This window comes from Lissotriton helveticus, chromosome 3_1 (genome assembly GCF_964261635.1).
Source record: "Lissotriton helveticus chromosome 3_1, aLisHel1.1, whole genome shotgun sequence".
Classification (NCBI taxonomy): Eukaryota; Metazoa; Chordata; class Amphibia; order Caudata; family Salamandridae; genus Lissotriton; species Lissotriton helveticus.
In genome coordinates, this window is record NC_136061.1 from 1027052206 (window position 1) to 1027068842 (window position 16637).

General features: G+C 44.6%; 1 protein-coding gene across 1 annotated transcript in view; it reads left to right on the plus strand.

Moving 5' to 3' along the window:
• LOC144824202 (dynein axonemal heavy chain 11-like) overlaps positions 1–16637 on the plus strand; it is a 3356387-nt gene that overhangs the window by 2831500 nt on the left and 508250 nt on the right. The window lies entirely within an intron of this gene.

Here is a 16637-nt window from a genome sequence, read left to right on the forward strand (position 1 = left end):
CTGGCTTGGTCTCTCCCCCTACAATGGCTATAGAGGAGGGAGCCTCATTTGCAATGATGGTTAGGAGGATCAGCTGAGGTTCTTGACCTTCAGCTTCCCTCCTTGGCTGTCAAGATGAATGTCTTTACGAAGGTCCTACAGGCAGGAGTCACCCCTTCTGAACTGCTTCTCCCTTTTAATGAAGCCCTCACAGACATCTTACGGGAGCCTGGCCCAAGACCTGCAGAGACACTCCTGTGAGTAGGACATTTGCCCACCGCCATCGCCTGCCCCAGGGGACCCCAACTTCCTCACCCAACCCTCCACCCTGGAGAGCTTGGTGGTCCAAGCCTCCACGTCCAAACTAAATCCTTACACGTTCCCCACCACTTCATTAGACAGGGAATCAAAGAGGCTGGATACCTTAGACAAGAAAATATTTTCTTCCACCAGCCTGGCACTTCGGTCGGTAAACATCGGATGTCTTTTGGGCCGATACTCCAACTTACTTTGGGACTCGGCTGCCCAGGTGCTGCCTATGGTCTCAGAGGAGGTCCAAGCCATACTCGCCTAAACTATTGCTTATTGGAGGGATGCCGCTAAGTTCGCTAAATGCGCGGCAGGATGTGACCATCTCATTGGACAGAGCAGGTTCCTCATCGGTGGTCCTTGGGTGCCATTCCTGTTTAAAAACTTCTGGCTTTTCAGGGGATGTACAGGCCTCGTTAATGGACATGCTCTTTAATGGCTCCCATCTCTTCAGTGAAAAGGACAGCAGTGATACGACCAAGTCACCAACCCCAGTTTGCCTTTCATTCCTTTTGCTGCCACAGCAGGGGCTTCCAGCTCCATCTCTACCCACTGAGCCACCAAGGCATGCAAGCTTCCCAGCCCCTGGGTGGCCAAGGATACGGGACCCACAGACCCCATGGGTCCAGTAGCCAAAGGTCAAGCCATTCCCCCATTCCTCCAGCATTTGCAGCCTCCGAGCCTCTTTAGTTTTCTCACCAACCATTATGAGCACCCAGTGGGAGGCAGCAAGGTCATCACTTACATTACTGGAGGCCGATAACATCAGACTGCTGGGTTCTCCAAATTGTTTAAAGAGGCTACTAACTTTTCTTCATGACTACCCCTCCACCCATGTCACCCATTTGCAACAGGCTGATGGAGGATCATATCTCCTTACTCTGCCAAAAAATGGCAGCTCTCTTGGCCAAGGTAGCCAAAGAGAGGGTGCCTATATTAGAGGCAGGTCATGATTGTTATTCCTGCTATTCTGGTGTCCAAGAAGGATGGAGGCTTTCCTTAAAAAGGAAACATTTTAAATGCTCATGCTCAGTCAAGTCCAGTCTGCCCTGGAGCCAGGAGACAGCTGGGATCATTCGACTTACAAGACACTTACTTCCACATACCCATCCTGCCTTCCCACCGACATTACCTGGGGTTCATGGTGGGCCACAAGCACTTTCAGTTCACCTTCCTCCCCTTTGGCCTTACCAGCTGCCATCGAATGTTACCAAGGTGATGGCGGTGGTTGCAGCTCATCTGCGGAGATCAGGGGTGCCATTCTTCTCCTATCTCGATGACTGGCTGTTGGCTCCAGACTAAGGTACACCTCCTGCACTCCCTGGAATTCACTGTCAACTAAGTCTGGGCGGTGGACTCCGCTCCTCTCGCAGAGTTTGCAGAGTTTTCTGCACTCCGCGTTATGCGGACCACCCGGAGTTTAAAAAACTAGCTCACATTCGTCAACGTCAAGTTGGCGATCGCAAGCGAGGAAAATCCACCTCCCAGCGAGATTTTTCCTTGTTTCCGATAGTCAACATCAAGTTGGCGAGCGTGGAAAATCAACCTCCGGGCGAGATTTCTCAACGCGGATAGTCAGATTTCTCATTGCGAGTGGCCGCATATGCTGGCAACCGCTCACGTTGAAAAAACCATCCGTTTGCATTGAGAATGCTGCCGCTTGAGTAAAAATCTACTTGAGCAGCAGAAAGGAAGCAGCGCCCGCTTGCGCTGTGCATGGGGCCGTTTGCGATGATTGCACAGTGCAGACAAGCACTTGGCACTGAAAATCACGGTGAACTGCATTTATCTAATGCACTCCCCTGCTCACGGAGCTCTGCCTAGCGCGGCAGAGTTTCTTTTGCACTTTGCGGAGTTCCACACAGTGGAAGTCTGCGAACTCTGCCAAGGTTTAATGTCAACATTCCAAAGTCACACCTGACCCCTTTTCAGACACACCCTTTCATCAGAGTTTTTCTGGACACAGTGCAGTTTTGGGCTTATCCTCCCGAATGGTGAGTCCAGGATATTCAGGCTATCATAACGCCTGTATCCTGGAATTCAATGACACTTACTCTGAGGATGCTGGGCCTGTGGAAAAGTGTAAACTCTATGTTAGCATAAGCGGCAGCCATTTTGACTGTTGCGTCCATTTAGTTTGTGTCGTATTCATTTTACTCTCTGCAGTTCGCCTTTTCACCCAGCCAGTGTCCTTAACTTTAGCTGACCTCTCTGACATAGTCAATCTGATGTACGTGCTGGGGGGCTGCAGCTGCCAGTGCACCTGGTCTCAGATGTTATCAAATGATTGCTTATTGCCGCCATAAACATTCTTACTCCCCCCTCTTCATCTCCTGACCACCTGGTTACTCTCTGCTCTTGTTTGCCTATAGCTATTTCCGTGCTTAAACTTGTTTCTTCCAGTTTTCCTTCCCATGAGATTACACTGCAACAAACAGTATATAAGGGTGATGGTTTTTGTATTCAATGCACTTCCTCCCACAACACTTGAGGGTGTTGTTTCTAAGTGGTCCCGCTCATGAGTGTTTAATAAACTTGGTTTGTTTTACTTCACTCCAGTGCTGATCTCTCTTTTGTTAGTCTTTAGACCCATAGACGAGAGGGTGACCCTGCACCAGTGTGCCATCATGGGGGTGCATTTCCACAGGCCTCCTGGCCTCCTGTACCTGCTGGTGACACATGCCACTGGCATGTTTGGGCTCAGCATTGGGACCTGATGTTCCAGTGGTCTAAGCATCAGGGGAATCTATCTGACATGGTCCAAGTCCCCGAGCGCACTGCAAAAGATCTTCAGTTGTGGTTACCGAACCAGGATTCGGTCAGTGCCAGATCCCTCTCCCTTTCTCAGCTAGATCTGACAGCAGTAACAGATGCCTCTCTCCTGGGCTTGGAGTGGCCATTTGGGAGAGGTGGACGTCAGAGGCCTCTGGTCTCGGGTGGAATCTGGACTCCACATCAGCCTGTTGAAGCTCCGGTCAATCCGATTGGCATTGAAAGCCTTTCTACCCTCCATCAATGGAAGGCTAGCGGAGGTGTTCACAGGCAACACCACTACCATGTGGTACTGCAACAAACAGGGCAGGGTGTGGTTGTGGACCCTTTGTCAAGAGGCCCTGCATCTCTGGACATTACTGGAATGTCAGGACATTTCACTAGTGGTTCAACACATGGCGGGATCTCTGAATGCTAAAGTGGACAAACTCAACCGAAGATGCATAGCGGATCAAGAATGGCATCTCCGGAGGTGATGCAAGGTCTCTTTTAGCAGTGGGGAGAACCTTGGTTAGATCTGTTCACCATCGAAGAGAACACGCAATGTCAGCAGTTCTGAGCACTGGAGTTTCCAAGGCAGCTCTCTCTTGGAGACACTTTTGATCTCAATTGGAGCTCAGGAGCTCAGGCCTCCTGTATGCCTTTCTGCTCAAACACTCCTGCCCAAAGTTCTCAAGATAAGGAACGGCCTGGCCCAAGTCATCATTGTGGCTGCGGACTGGGTTCAGAGAGCCTGGTATCATGAGCTATTGAGCATGGCCATCAGACCACAACTCAGGTTGGCCCTATGGGAGGATATTCAGTCGCAGCAGCAGGGGAGGGTTCTCCGCCCAAATCGGTCAACGCTCAGCCTTCATGCATGGAAATTGAACGCTGACAGCATTTCACCTTCCGCCTAAAGTCTGTAATGTCACCTTGGCAGCCATACGCCCCTCCATCAAGACTGTGTGCACCTGCTGTTTGTTTCATGGTGAGCAGAAAAAAAGGTTGACCCCCTGTCTGTTCCCCTTTCTCTGGTCCTTCTGTTTATTCTTTCTCTTGCCCAGCAGGGCTCAGCCTTGGGCACCTTAAAAGGTTATCTTTCTGCCATTTTAGCATTCTTGCGGTTGCCAGATCAGCCATCCCTTGTAGGAAGGTGGAATCTGACTATATGGTTACCCCAACTTTTTTTCTGGTGTTTTCGTGGTTTTCGGCTTAGTTGGCCTGGGACCCTGCTATTCAGGCCCCAGACTATCTGCTTTCTCTATAAAATGGACTCCATGTACTTTAGGTACATACCAGATTGGTTACTGGGTCACCCTTGTGAGCCCCTGTATAGTGTACCATAGGTACCCAGGGCATAGGTGCACCCTAGGCCTACCAGGGGCTGCAGCATGTATTGTGGCACACCTGGTTTGCCTTCCAAACTGACACCACAGGTCTGTTCACACAGCCTGGGTAAGATGGTGTAATCACCCCTTACTTAGATATAGTATACCTATATCTGCCTTTACATATAGACACATATATACCTATAAGCCACTCCTATGGTAGGCCTCGACAATCCTGGAGGCAGAGTGCTTGGTTTTATGTGAGAGGGTGCTCTGGCATGAGCTGAGCCCCTCTGCAGCTTTCGGAACCATCTCCTTATAGCTGTTCTAGGATATAGCAATACCATATACTCTTAAGTGTGGTTAATGCTAACTTTGGTTTGGCTTTCTCAAAACATGTTGTGTAAAGTGTCAAACACTTTGGAATACTACCCCCAACCCCCGCCAATTCTGGCGGCGGGGGTAGCATTCCACCCTTCTAGAGGGAGAAGACTTGTAGTTACTGCTTTACCCGGTTAAAGTTAAACAGAGCCTCAGCATCACAAAATGGATGCTGCTGCCACAGACACGAGTCTGATCTTCTGCTGCTGGACGAAACTCCGGCAGGCGAGGCCTGTACAATAGGTTTCCTGACAGGGGGTTTGTGTATTGGGCAGGGAGGGCTGCATTCAGTAAATGCATCTAGACACTGTCTGGGGCACACAAGGTGCTCCATGCATAGCCCGGTTCAAACCAGTTGCTGGGGCACTCCAGCCCCAGCTCTGGCACAAAACTGGACAAAGGGAAAGGGGTGTAACCACCCCCTTCTCAGGTCCACCCCTATGAGGGACCTAGTCAGGTAATCCAGCCCCCTTTCTTAGTATAAATATAGGAGCTGTGTCCCTGGGACTTTAGATTATCCTGGACGAATCTTTGAAAGACATATCTTGGACCTTCGACATTCCATTCTGACTGGAAGATGGAAGACATCTCCCTTGTGGTCAAGGAGTGACCACCCTGTGCAAACAGGCACCAACAGCAACTTCGCCAGTCTGCATTTTCAAGGCTCCCGTCAGAAGCCGAAGACTCTGTGACTCAAGAACTGGACTTCCAGACTTTTTGGACCCGACCCACATCCACAGCAAAGCTGAGACCCGTGGCGGACACGAGAGACATGGGACCGGACATCTTGGACATCCTGCATTTTTCTACCTGCACTCCTTTCCTGAAGCCTCAGTAAGTTGTGCATTGGGGTATGAGAAGCCCTAGCCCTGAGCACCATTTGCATTGATGCCCAGGCCCCCACACTCTGCGAGTGTCCCGTGGGCTCTGCCTTTGCATTTAAGTTTGATTCGTCTTCCTGGTTTCTTGCCCATAAGCTAGTGAGCCCCCTGAAGACACCATCTTGAATTTACTTTGCTTTCCTGGTTGCTCCAGGCTTGTTCCAGCTTTCCTGAAAAGGAGAAGCGCCACAGACCTTGTTGGTCTGCAACAGAGCCAATCTCAACATCCTATGTGGGTTGCGGTTGCCAAGGCTTGTTGGGTCCAATCTGGATAGCGATACCGCAGTCATCTAGATCCATTGTGAGACAGTTTGAATCCAGCACCTGGTCATAGTCGATGCCTCCTGGACCTCGTGGCAGAAGAGACAAACTCACCTTCTTCACCTTAAAGCACCCGACATCGCCTGGTTCCTTCTTGGTTGCTTCCTGGTCACTGGCTAGTGACCCAGACTCTGTCCCCTCTGCTTTCAGGTTCTTCACATCTCCGATCCACCCTTGGATTCACCCGGACACTTTTCCTCTGGTCGCCTGCAGCACTTCTTTGCAGCACTCCATAGAAAATGACCACGAAAAGACACCTATGTAGCCGGCTTCCCTGTGTGAGGTAACACGAGTACTCCGGTGCTCCCATGGGTCTTGACTCTTGAAGTTTCCTAGTTTAAAAGGGTTCCATCCTAGTCCATCCGGAAGTATCCTTAAATTGTATATTTTTAACTTCTTTGTTTCCCATAGAAAGTCAATGGTAACCCGCGTCTGTGTTTAGACACTGCACGCATCTCCCGTGGGCCTCCTACTTCCTAACCTTTGGTTGTTTAGCGTAGCCCCAGCGATTCCACAAGCCCCAGGCCTGCTTTCTAACTCTCACGGGGCATTTATACCACTTTCTTAGTATATGGTTTGTGTGGCCACTAGGGCATAACGTATACTGTGCAACTTATCGTAAATTAACTGTGTGACTTGTATTGTATTGTATTTTAACCTCTGACCTCATAAAGAGTGCAGAGGGGTTGGTTTTAGATTAAATACATATATGTTTGATAGATACCTTGTGTGGTGTCCTTTCATTTGGTATTCAAGGGATTATATATGGTAAAACAACTTGCTTAACTCGCCTACTGAAGTCTTAGCCTGAAGACTGCTGGTTCATGCTACCACTGGGATAGCTTTCTATAAGGTTGACTTTACAGCCACCATCAATAAGGGTCGATTAGACTGGTGCAAGGTGCCCACTAGAACTAGTGAACATCATATGCCAGGCTAACTTCTCACATCCCTGTTCAAGTCCCCTATTGTACACAGGTTAATTAAAGTTCTCCAACACGTGTTTCCATCTTCACCCTTCATTATGACTCAGTGGGACCTAACTTTGGTTCTGACGTTTCTGATGTGCACTCCCTTTGAGCCGTTACACAACCATCTGATCAGGCTCCTTACCATCAAGACGGCCTTTCTAGTGGCAATAACATCTGCCCAGAGGGTCATTGAGCTCTAGGCTTTGTCATCTTAGCCTCCATACCTCAACATCTTACCAGACAGGCTGGCCCTTCGAAGTAGAGCTTCCTTCCTACTTTCAAAAGTGGTCACTCCCTTTCATGTAGGCCATTCCATTACCCTACCTACCTTTTATGCTCTGCCTCTTTCCTCTAAAGAAGAGGAGCAACTCTACTGGCTGGACCCAAAGAGAGTGCTGTTGTTCTACCATGACTGTACAAAAGACTTCCGGCTGGACGAACAACTCTTTGTAGGGTATGCTACAGCCCAGAAAGGGAAGGTGCTACACAAGCGGACAATCTCTTGATGGATTGAGCTCTGTTTAAAATTATGCTACACATTGCCCAAGAAGCAACTCCCTGAGGGTTTGCATACTCATTCCAACAGAGTCAAGGTTGTGGCCACTGCGTTAGCATGTGGAGTCCCGTTACTGGAGATCTGCCAGGCAGCAATGTGGGCATCTCTGCACTTGTTTACTAAGCACTACTGCCTGGACTGTCAGGTCCGTAGGGACTGGCTCTTTGCCTACTCAGTCCTGCAGGACATTCTAGTGTGAAATCATTTTTCTGACCCATCTCTGGGGAAGTATTGCTTGGGTAACTATCTTAAGATTTTTGCATCTTCCTAGAGGGAGGCCGACGTACACACATAGACACTGAAAACCATGGATATATTGCAATCGAGAGAAGGAGTGTATTTCTGCTCCCTACAGTGACTGTTAAGAGGCTGTAGCATGGAGAGTGAAACCACTTTTCACCCCTGACAATCAGTGTCCTGTCCTAATTTCTCTGTCCATCTTGAGACCTCGTGTTTCCACATTGATCCACTCCTCTGGCTGTATTCTAACTAGGTAATCGTATGACTGTCCCTCAGGCCTCTGACAGGCTTATTTCTCTTCCAGGTCGTCATGTCACTGTCATTGGTCATCCTGGGCCTCTGATACTTGCCTTCAACCAGACAGCTTTACCAGTCAACTGTGCACAGCTGTCATGTTGACTTTTCACTGGGAGTGCCTGGCCCGATTCTCTTCTGTGTTAGCTGGGTTATGTGAGAGAGCAAGAACGAGAGAAAATAAGAGAGAGAGACTAACTCTATTTATCTACGTCTACTTGCATGTTCTGTGTCTTGGTTCTGTACAAGGATTGAGACTGCCTGGGATTGAGACTGCCTGACTTGGCTAGGCCTTCTTCCTTCAGCTCTGGGTGTGGATTTCCTCCCCGTTCTCCAGAGACAATTTGTGGAAGTCCAGCCAACCCTCTGAGAGACTACCATTGTCACGTTTACTCATTATCGCCATCTGATGTCATTCAAGTCTTTTCCTAAAACCTTTCTATATATTAGTAGTTTTTTATGAGAGAAAAATGTTTATCTTTTTGATTACGATGCCATCCCATTGATTGATATCTTAAATCCGCCATGTTGTATTATGTGTATTAACACCCTCAATGTCCTGTTCCAAACGTGCTACTTCCTGTGCTGCACCATGCAATATCTTTGATTTATTGCATGTCACTCAACTGGGTTCAAGGTTCCAATTTGAACTTTTCGTCTAGTTTGTATATGTTTCCCATCTAATAATATTAACAGTCCCATCCTAATTTTATTTAAGCATTGATTCAGTCTCCCTGCTGGTTCTGTGGAACTCCTCCTGCGCCCACCTCTTATTAAGATTGAGCTACACATCTTCTGCCCACCTACTCCTAATTCCATTTGCACTCACCTATCTCCCCAAGGCGGGCAGTCTATGCACGACCTCTACGTTCATCTCCTCCATTCAGGCAGTGTGAACACACTCACCTTTCCTTCCAACTAAAACCTTCTCTGCTGTCTGCTTTTATCCTCTGAATCAGCTGATTCCATTTGGGGTAATGGGTTTGCTGGGAGTGTTCATCTGTAGGTTATGCGTCTGAATGTTATATGCGCCTGGAGAGAGTGTGTAGAGTTTTACTGTGGCTTTGTAGAATTCATGGCTGTGTCTGCAGGATAATTTTGTGTATATGTGCAGGGTGTTTTCTGTTTTGATAGGATTATATATCTCTACAGGTTGAGTGTGTTTCTTGAATCCCATCTGAACTCACATCTGAGTGCCTACTTGAGGGACTATCACATCTTGGATGGTTTCCAACATGGGTTCAGACAGGCTCACAGCACGGAGACCGCTCTTACCATGGTGTTGGACAATATACGAGTTCAGGTGGATGCAGGGCATACCACTCTCCTCATTTTACTCGACCTCACCGCTGCATTCGACACCCTTTCCCCTTTGAGACTGGTGGAGCGTCTCAAGGAGATAGGGGTTGGCGGCCTGGCCCTGGTCCTTCTCGCCTCATTTCTCAGTCAGCGGTCTCAAACCGTTGGATTGGGCGATTTTTACTCTGAGTCCTGCCCCCTTGTCTGCGGAGTGCCTCAGGGCTCGTCCCTGAGCCTCACCCTTTTCAATATCTATGTGGCCCCGCTGGCAAGGGTGGTGCAATCTTTTGGACTAGAGGTGCTGTCCTATGGGGATGACACGCAGATCATGGTCTCTATCACCCAAAAGACCAGGGATTCTGTGTATAACTTTAAGAACTGTATGACAGCTGTCTCTTCATGGATGGTTCAAAATTACCTCAAACTAAATGGTGAGAAGACGGAGGTTCTGATCTTCGGGGACAACTTTGACATCTGGTCAAGTGAGTGGTGGCCCAACTCCCTGGGTACCTGTTCCTCTCCTGTCTCCCAGGGGAAAAATCTGGGAGTGGTGCTTGATGACGGCCTTTCCATGTCTCGCCAGGTCTCCAGAACAGTGGCTACTTGTTTGGGGCTTATTCGAGTGATAAGAAAAATCTCCCAGTTTCTGTCCATTGAAGCCCGAAAAAAGGTCGTTGTGGCCCTAATATTGGCCAGGCTGGACTACTGCAATGCTCTTTATCTGGGAATAGACAAGGGCCAGCTGCGCCGCCTACAGCTGGTACAAAATGCCACTGCTAGGCTGGTTCTGGATCTTCCCAAGCGTTATTCAGCCTCTTCTGCTCTTAGTTCATTGCATTAGCTCCCGGTGGACGGTAGAATCTTGTTTAAGACTCTATGCCTCACCCATAATGCATACTACAGACACGGCCCAGTGGGCATAAAGAATATTTTCCATAGGTAGGCGCCCTCTGGGAATCTCAGGTCAGCTAACAAAAATCTTCTCGAGGTTCCCAGATTCAAAAAGATGAGATGGGGGGCAGAGCCTTTTCACAGGCTGCGGAAAAGGCGTGGAACGCTCTCCCTGTTTCCCTCTCGGGCCAGCAAGTTCACTCAATTTTCCGTAAGACCTTAAGACCTGGTTGTTTCCTGTGAAACGAATCTGAGTATGTATGCTGGCTGTGTGTTGTATGGCTTGTAGGATAAATAAATGATGAAAATCCGAGGTGTTGTATTCAAGATAGGTTTATTCCAAGATAAGTAAAACCCACGACCAGCAAGGATAAATAACCGGCTTGTAATGGTCATGACATAGGAGGTAAGACATTCTGAGAACACTCAATTAGAATACACATTTAACATTCCTTAAAGAGAACAAGTGTAATAAATATCATACATACTACACATCCTTCCCCTAATAAATAAACTTAAACAAAATATAAATTGCACACACATAAGTAAAAAGAAACTAATTCAAAACATAATCATGAAGTCTCACAGGGACAGATCTGATTCTGCGACCTACCCCCCTTCCATCCCCCGCACCAATGGTATTCGAAACAGGTTGTATAGCGGGGAGAACAGTAAGATTATTTGAATCACCGTGAGCTAAAAATGAAGAATCAGGAACAATATTTGCAGAACGATTGACAGGAAGAGATGCACTCATTGAAGATTCTCCAACACCAAACCAATCAGCAGTAGAATTATCAGATAAATCCGAAGTCTGCTTGTTAGAAGAAATAATCCTTGCTTGCTGATCAGAAATCTTAATGAGAGCATTCTTGTTCCACCAACCTCTTTCAAATAAAAGAGCTGCAGTTCTAGATACTTTTAGTACTTTCACAGGAGCAGAAAATTTGGATTGACCCTTAGTGATTTTTACAGGTTTCTTAATAATAACCCAATCACCAGTAACAAGAGGATTTTCTGTAACATTCATGCGTTTGTCATAATTACCTTTGTAACTCTCCTGTTTCATTTTAATACGTTCACGAATCTTAGCTAAATCAACATTTACAAGAGAACTTTTCATTAACCAAGAAGGATTCAATTTAGATGTAGGAATTCTACCACGAAGTAAAACAAAAGGAGAGACTCCTGTGGTACTGTGCGGGGAACAATTATAGTTCCATATTTTTTCACAAAGAAATTCCGAAATATCAAGATTATTAGCACAAGCTGTTTGAACAGCTTCCTTCAACAAACGGTTTGCTCTCTCCACAAGACCATTTGATGCAGGACTGTAAAGAGGAACTAAAGTATGTTTGACATCTAAATTGTTTAAAAACGTATTCACCTCCTGTGAAACAAAGTGTGAACCATTATCGGAAACGATTTCATGTGGAGTACCATCAATGACAAATAATCGCTTTAGAAATGAAATCACAACTCCAGAATTCGGATTCTTAACAAAAGAAAAATAAATCCATTTTGAAAAGTAATCAATGGCCACAATTAAGAATTTAAATTCATCATTGAAAACAGAAAATGGACCCGAAAAATCCAGGGCAATTTTCTGCCAAGGAGCCTCAGGCCATTGTACAGGAACCAGTGGTGAATTGGACAACTTCCAATGTTTATCTGAGCATAAACATTGTGGACATTGGTTGACAAATAATCTTACCTGATTGTCAATACCAGGCCACCAATAAGTGGTTTTAATTTTATTTGTGGTACCAGTAATCCCGGGATGAGTCTCATGTGCCACAGAAATAATAGATTGTCTAATGCCAACCGGTGGGATAAATTTGTCTTGCCTAAACAAAATGTCACCTGACACAGACAATTCAGATGCAACTTGTGCATAATGTTTCTCCTCCATGGACATGCTTCTATCCCTAGGCCAACCTTTTATCAAAAATTTCTTAACATTCAGTAGGCAAGAATCATTATCCATGCTACTTAACCAATCTTGTTTGGTGATCTTACTACCTTGAAGAGCATCATCAACTGCAAAAACACACTCTAGATCAGAATTAACTGACTCATGTGTGGATAAAGGAATGCGTGATAAACAATCCGCACGGATGTTTTTACCTCCCGGTAAGTATTTTATCTCAAAATTGAACTCTTGGAGTCGAGCCAATAATCTAACTAAACGAGAAGAAGCTCTATTGGAGGAACTTTCACCTAGCATATAAATCAAAGGCTTATGGTCTGTGTACAAAAGAAACCTAGTTCCCCAAATATACATTCTAAATTTTTCCACCGACCATGAACATGCTAAAGCTTCTCGCTCTATAGTACTATAATTAACTTCAGCCGAAGTCAAAGAACGTGAAGCAAATGCAATGGTGCATTCTTCACCATTAATCATTTGACTAAGGACAGCACCTAGACCACGGGAACTAGCATCCACCGTAATGAGTCAAAAGCAGTTTGAGATTCCATAGACCATATATATTTGGCATGTTTTTTCAAAAGATCTCTAAGGGGTTGGACCACTAGTGCGTAGTTCCTGACAAAACGAGCGTAATATTCGCTTAATCCCAAGAATGCCCTCAATGAGTCTTTATCTAAAGGAGAGGGCGCATTTTTAATAGCTTCTAATAGAGATGATTTGGGTTTAATACCTTCTTTTGAGAGGTTGTGGCCCAAATAATCAACTTCATTTGTTAAGAATTTGCATTTCTTCTTGTTGATAGTAAGACCATGACTTTGTAATGACTTTAAAACATATTCCATCAATATATAATGTTGATCTAAAGATTCAGAGTGTACCAAAATGTCATCTTGGAAAGCTTGAATTCCAGGACAATTATTAAAAATGGTATCCTTTGACATTAACCTTTGAAATATACTTGCAGCTGAAGCAAGCCCGAAAGGTAATCTTTTATACATATACACTCCAAAAGGTGTTACAAATGTTGTAAGAGGCTGAGATTCTTTAGATAACGGAATTTGATGATACGCTGAGCGCAAATCAATAGTAGAAAAATATTTGCTACTACCAATATTGGCCAGCATATCATGGATTTTTGGCAAAGGATGCACATCAATAACAATGTTGCGATTAAGTACCCGAAGGTCTGCACATAAACGAATTTCCCCAGAAGTTTTTCGTGCTACGACGGCAGCAGAAACCCATTCCGAAGATTCGACTGGACAAATAATGTCCTGAGCAACAAGAGATTCAATGTGCTTCCTTAAATCTTGTCTAACAGATAGAGGCACTGGACGTACCTTCTGGACAACAGGACAAGCCTTGTCTTTTAATTTAATATTATGCTCGAAATTTTTAACTAAACCAATTCTGTCTTCAAATACAATTTTGTATTTTTCTAAAACATTGCAGAGAATAGGATCATTACAATAATCAAAAACGGATAGAATAGGTAAATCTCCTAAGGTAACTGGTTCAGGATGACCAGGCTTTAAAATAATACCTAGTTTGGCCTGATCTTGCCAACCCAAAATATCTCTGCCATTCAGTGCAACATAAATTTTGGTATATATTACTCGCCCTTTAAAATCTATGTTATCAGGGAAATAACCACGCATGGTTATATCAAAACCCCCAAAGGCTTTGGGATTAACATCTGTGGCAAGTAATTTTTTGTCATTCCAAGAACACTGAAAAGTACTTTCATCTAAAATGGTAATGGGGGATCCTGAATCCGCCATAACTTGTATAGTTTGTATACCAATAGAAATTTTACAAATAGGACCCTTGATGCTGAAGTCACAGAGAGCATTAATCTGAACAAAGGATATAGAAGAAACATTTAGCGCATCACAAATTTCTTCTTCAGAATAAACCATATTAACTTTAGTCTTATCTCTAGGTAAACGACATGACGCCGCAAAATGACCTATACGTTTACAATTTGAACATCTTTTACCTTGTGCTGGACATTTAGGGTTGTTTCCCACATGAAATTTTGAACCGCACCTGTAACAAAATACATTAGATTTTTGTTCATAAACTTTTTTGCCAGTATTGCGATTAGAAACAACATTAACACTACAATCATCACTAGATGTCTGTGAAACATTACAAACATTTGAAGAGGAGGCATGTTCAGCTAAAATCTTTGAGGAGACTACAGAACATTCGATGCTTTTCGCAATTATAATAACTTCATCTAATGTTGGGTTTTTACATGTCAAAATTCGCTCCTGGATCTTTTTGTTGAAACAATTAAAGACTAACTGATCACGCAGAGCAGTTTCTAAATAAGTACCGAACTCGCATTTTGATGCAAGAACACGTAAAGTTGCCAAATAGTCTTCAATGGACTCTTCTTGTAATTGTTTCCTTTTGAAGAAAACATGTCTCTCTACCATGACTGATGGATCATCTTTAAACTGCTTGCCAAGGCGCGTTAATGCCTCAGTATAGACATTCCAAGTGTCATCATCAGGCGGAGCTTGAACAACTGATAAATTATCAAATAATTGTTGACCTGCATCTCCAAGATGATTAAAGAGAATAGCTCTTTTTCTTGAGGCAGAGTAATCCAAAGCGTCTATAGCTTCCAAATAATTTGTGAATACTCTTAACCATTTGTGCCATGGTGTTGGAGGTTTTTCCAGGCACTATTAAAAATGAAGGAGGTGCCACAATCCCATTGTTGTTATTACTAGAAGTTGCCATTATGAATGTAAATTTTTTTTTATCTGAAAATAGTGTTCACAAATACCAATTTCCGTGTTGTATGTTGTTCTGTAAAAATATTTGACAAGCTTCGTGTAGAACTGATTAAATCACACGTTTCCTTGAGTCAATGGGTGTGAACGTGAATCACGTTGTGACACTGCGAGTGCGTTGTTAGAAAGCAATGCGCGTTGCCATGGAGCGCTTTCAGCTGTGACTTCTTTATAATCGACGTGCTGCGCGAGTACAGGCAGCGTGTGTGACGTGCTGCGCTAGTACAGGCGGCGCGTGTGCAGGCTGCAAGTCGGCTTGGTTCGCGAGCATGGAACACAGCTCGCGTTTGAAATAACGTTGAGGCAGAGCTACTCCGTTGACCAGGTAAAATACAAAAACTTAAAAAACTTACAGTTTTTGTAGTATCAGTCCCACGAATTAAAGCGGTAACGGGAAATGTTCAATTTGACTCGCTTCAATGGGGTCCGACGCTGTCAATCGGCTCCGGCGTTGATTTTGAAAGAAAAAAAATTCGATCTGCTCACGTCGGTGGGTTTGATATCCACAAGCTTTAAATCGTCGCCAATAAATGTTGTATGGCTTGTAGGATAAATAAATGATGAAAATCCGAGGTGTTGTATTCAAGATAGGTTTATTCCAAGATAAGTAAAACCCACGACCAGCAAGGATGAATAACCGGCTTGTAATGGTCATGACATAGGAGGTAAGACATTCTGAGAACACTCAATTAGAATACACATTTAACATTCCTTAAAGAGAACAAGTGTAATAAATATCATACATACTACACTGTGCCTGTAGGCTCATCTGTACAGGGTGCCTTGATGCCCTTGGGCTTAGTCCGCGCTTTTATAAATTCCCTTTCATTCATTCATTCATTCATTCCAGGAGGATGTTGGACTGTGATGGGTCATAGGTGTGCGTGCATGACTGTGCATGGTATGTATGTTCGTGTGTCAGGCAGGGGAACCTTCAGGCTGGAGAACCTAAGCAGGTAGAGGACTATTTGTGTGTAGATTGTTTTGATGCAGTAAGATGTGTGTTACATGAACGATGGATGTGTGGTTGTAGGTTATTTAGACAGAATATCGTAAACAAAAATGTTGTAGGACAAAATATCGTGTCAAGACTTTCACAGATAAAAGTATTGTAAAGGTAAGTTTATATAGGTAAGCATAATTTTTATTATATATAACTCCATAAATGTACCTTGACAATATATATATCCTAATGGTACGTAGATGTGGAATAAAGAATAGTAAATCTATACTTGCAGATTTGCACTGACTTACTCAATATTTTGTCCTCGATATTTTTGGCATGATATTCTGTGCAAAGGATATTTTTGTTTCCGATTTTCTGTCAGTTATCCTGCCTGTGGTGGCTATGCTTGTTTTTTGTATAGTTTGTGTGTGTGTTTGCGTGAGATGGGTCTCAAGTGTGTGAGCTTGTGTTGGAGCCCTCAGGCCCTCCTCCTGGCCTCCGTTTTCTGTACAGGACTTTATGACCTTAAACTCAGAATCAGTAGAGGTATGAAAATGATTCTGCGCCTCTTTCCTCTTCACTAGCAACTGTCTCATCCACAGAGAACATGGGATGGGACGGGGAAAGGATAGAAAAAGATCGGAATGGCACAAAGCAAGAAGAGGTCACAGAAGAAGAGAAATAAGTGTAGAATGGCTGAAAATCAAAAGGCGGAGAGTAAAGAAAATAAGAATCTTGCGAAGTAGC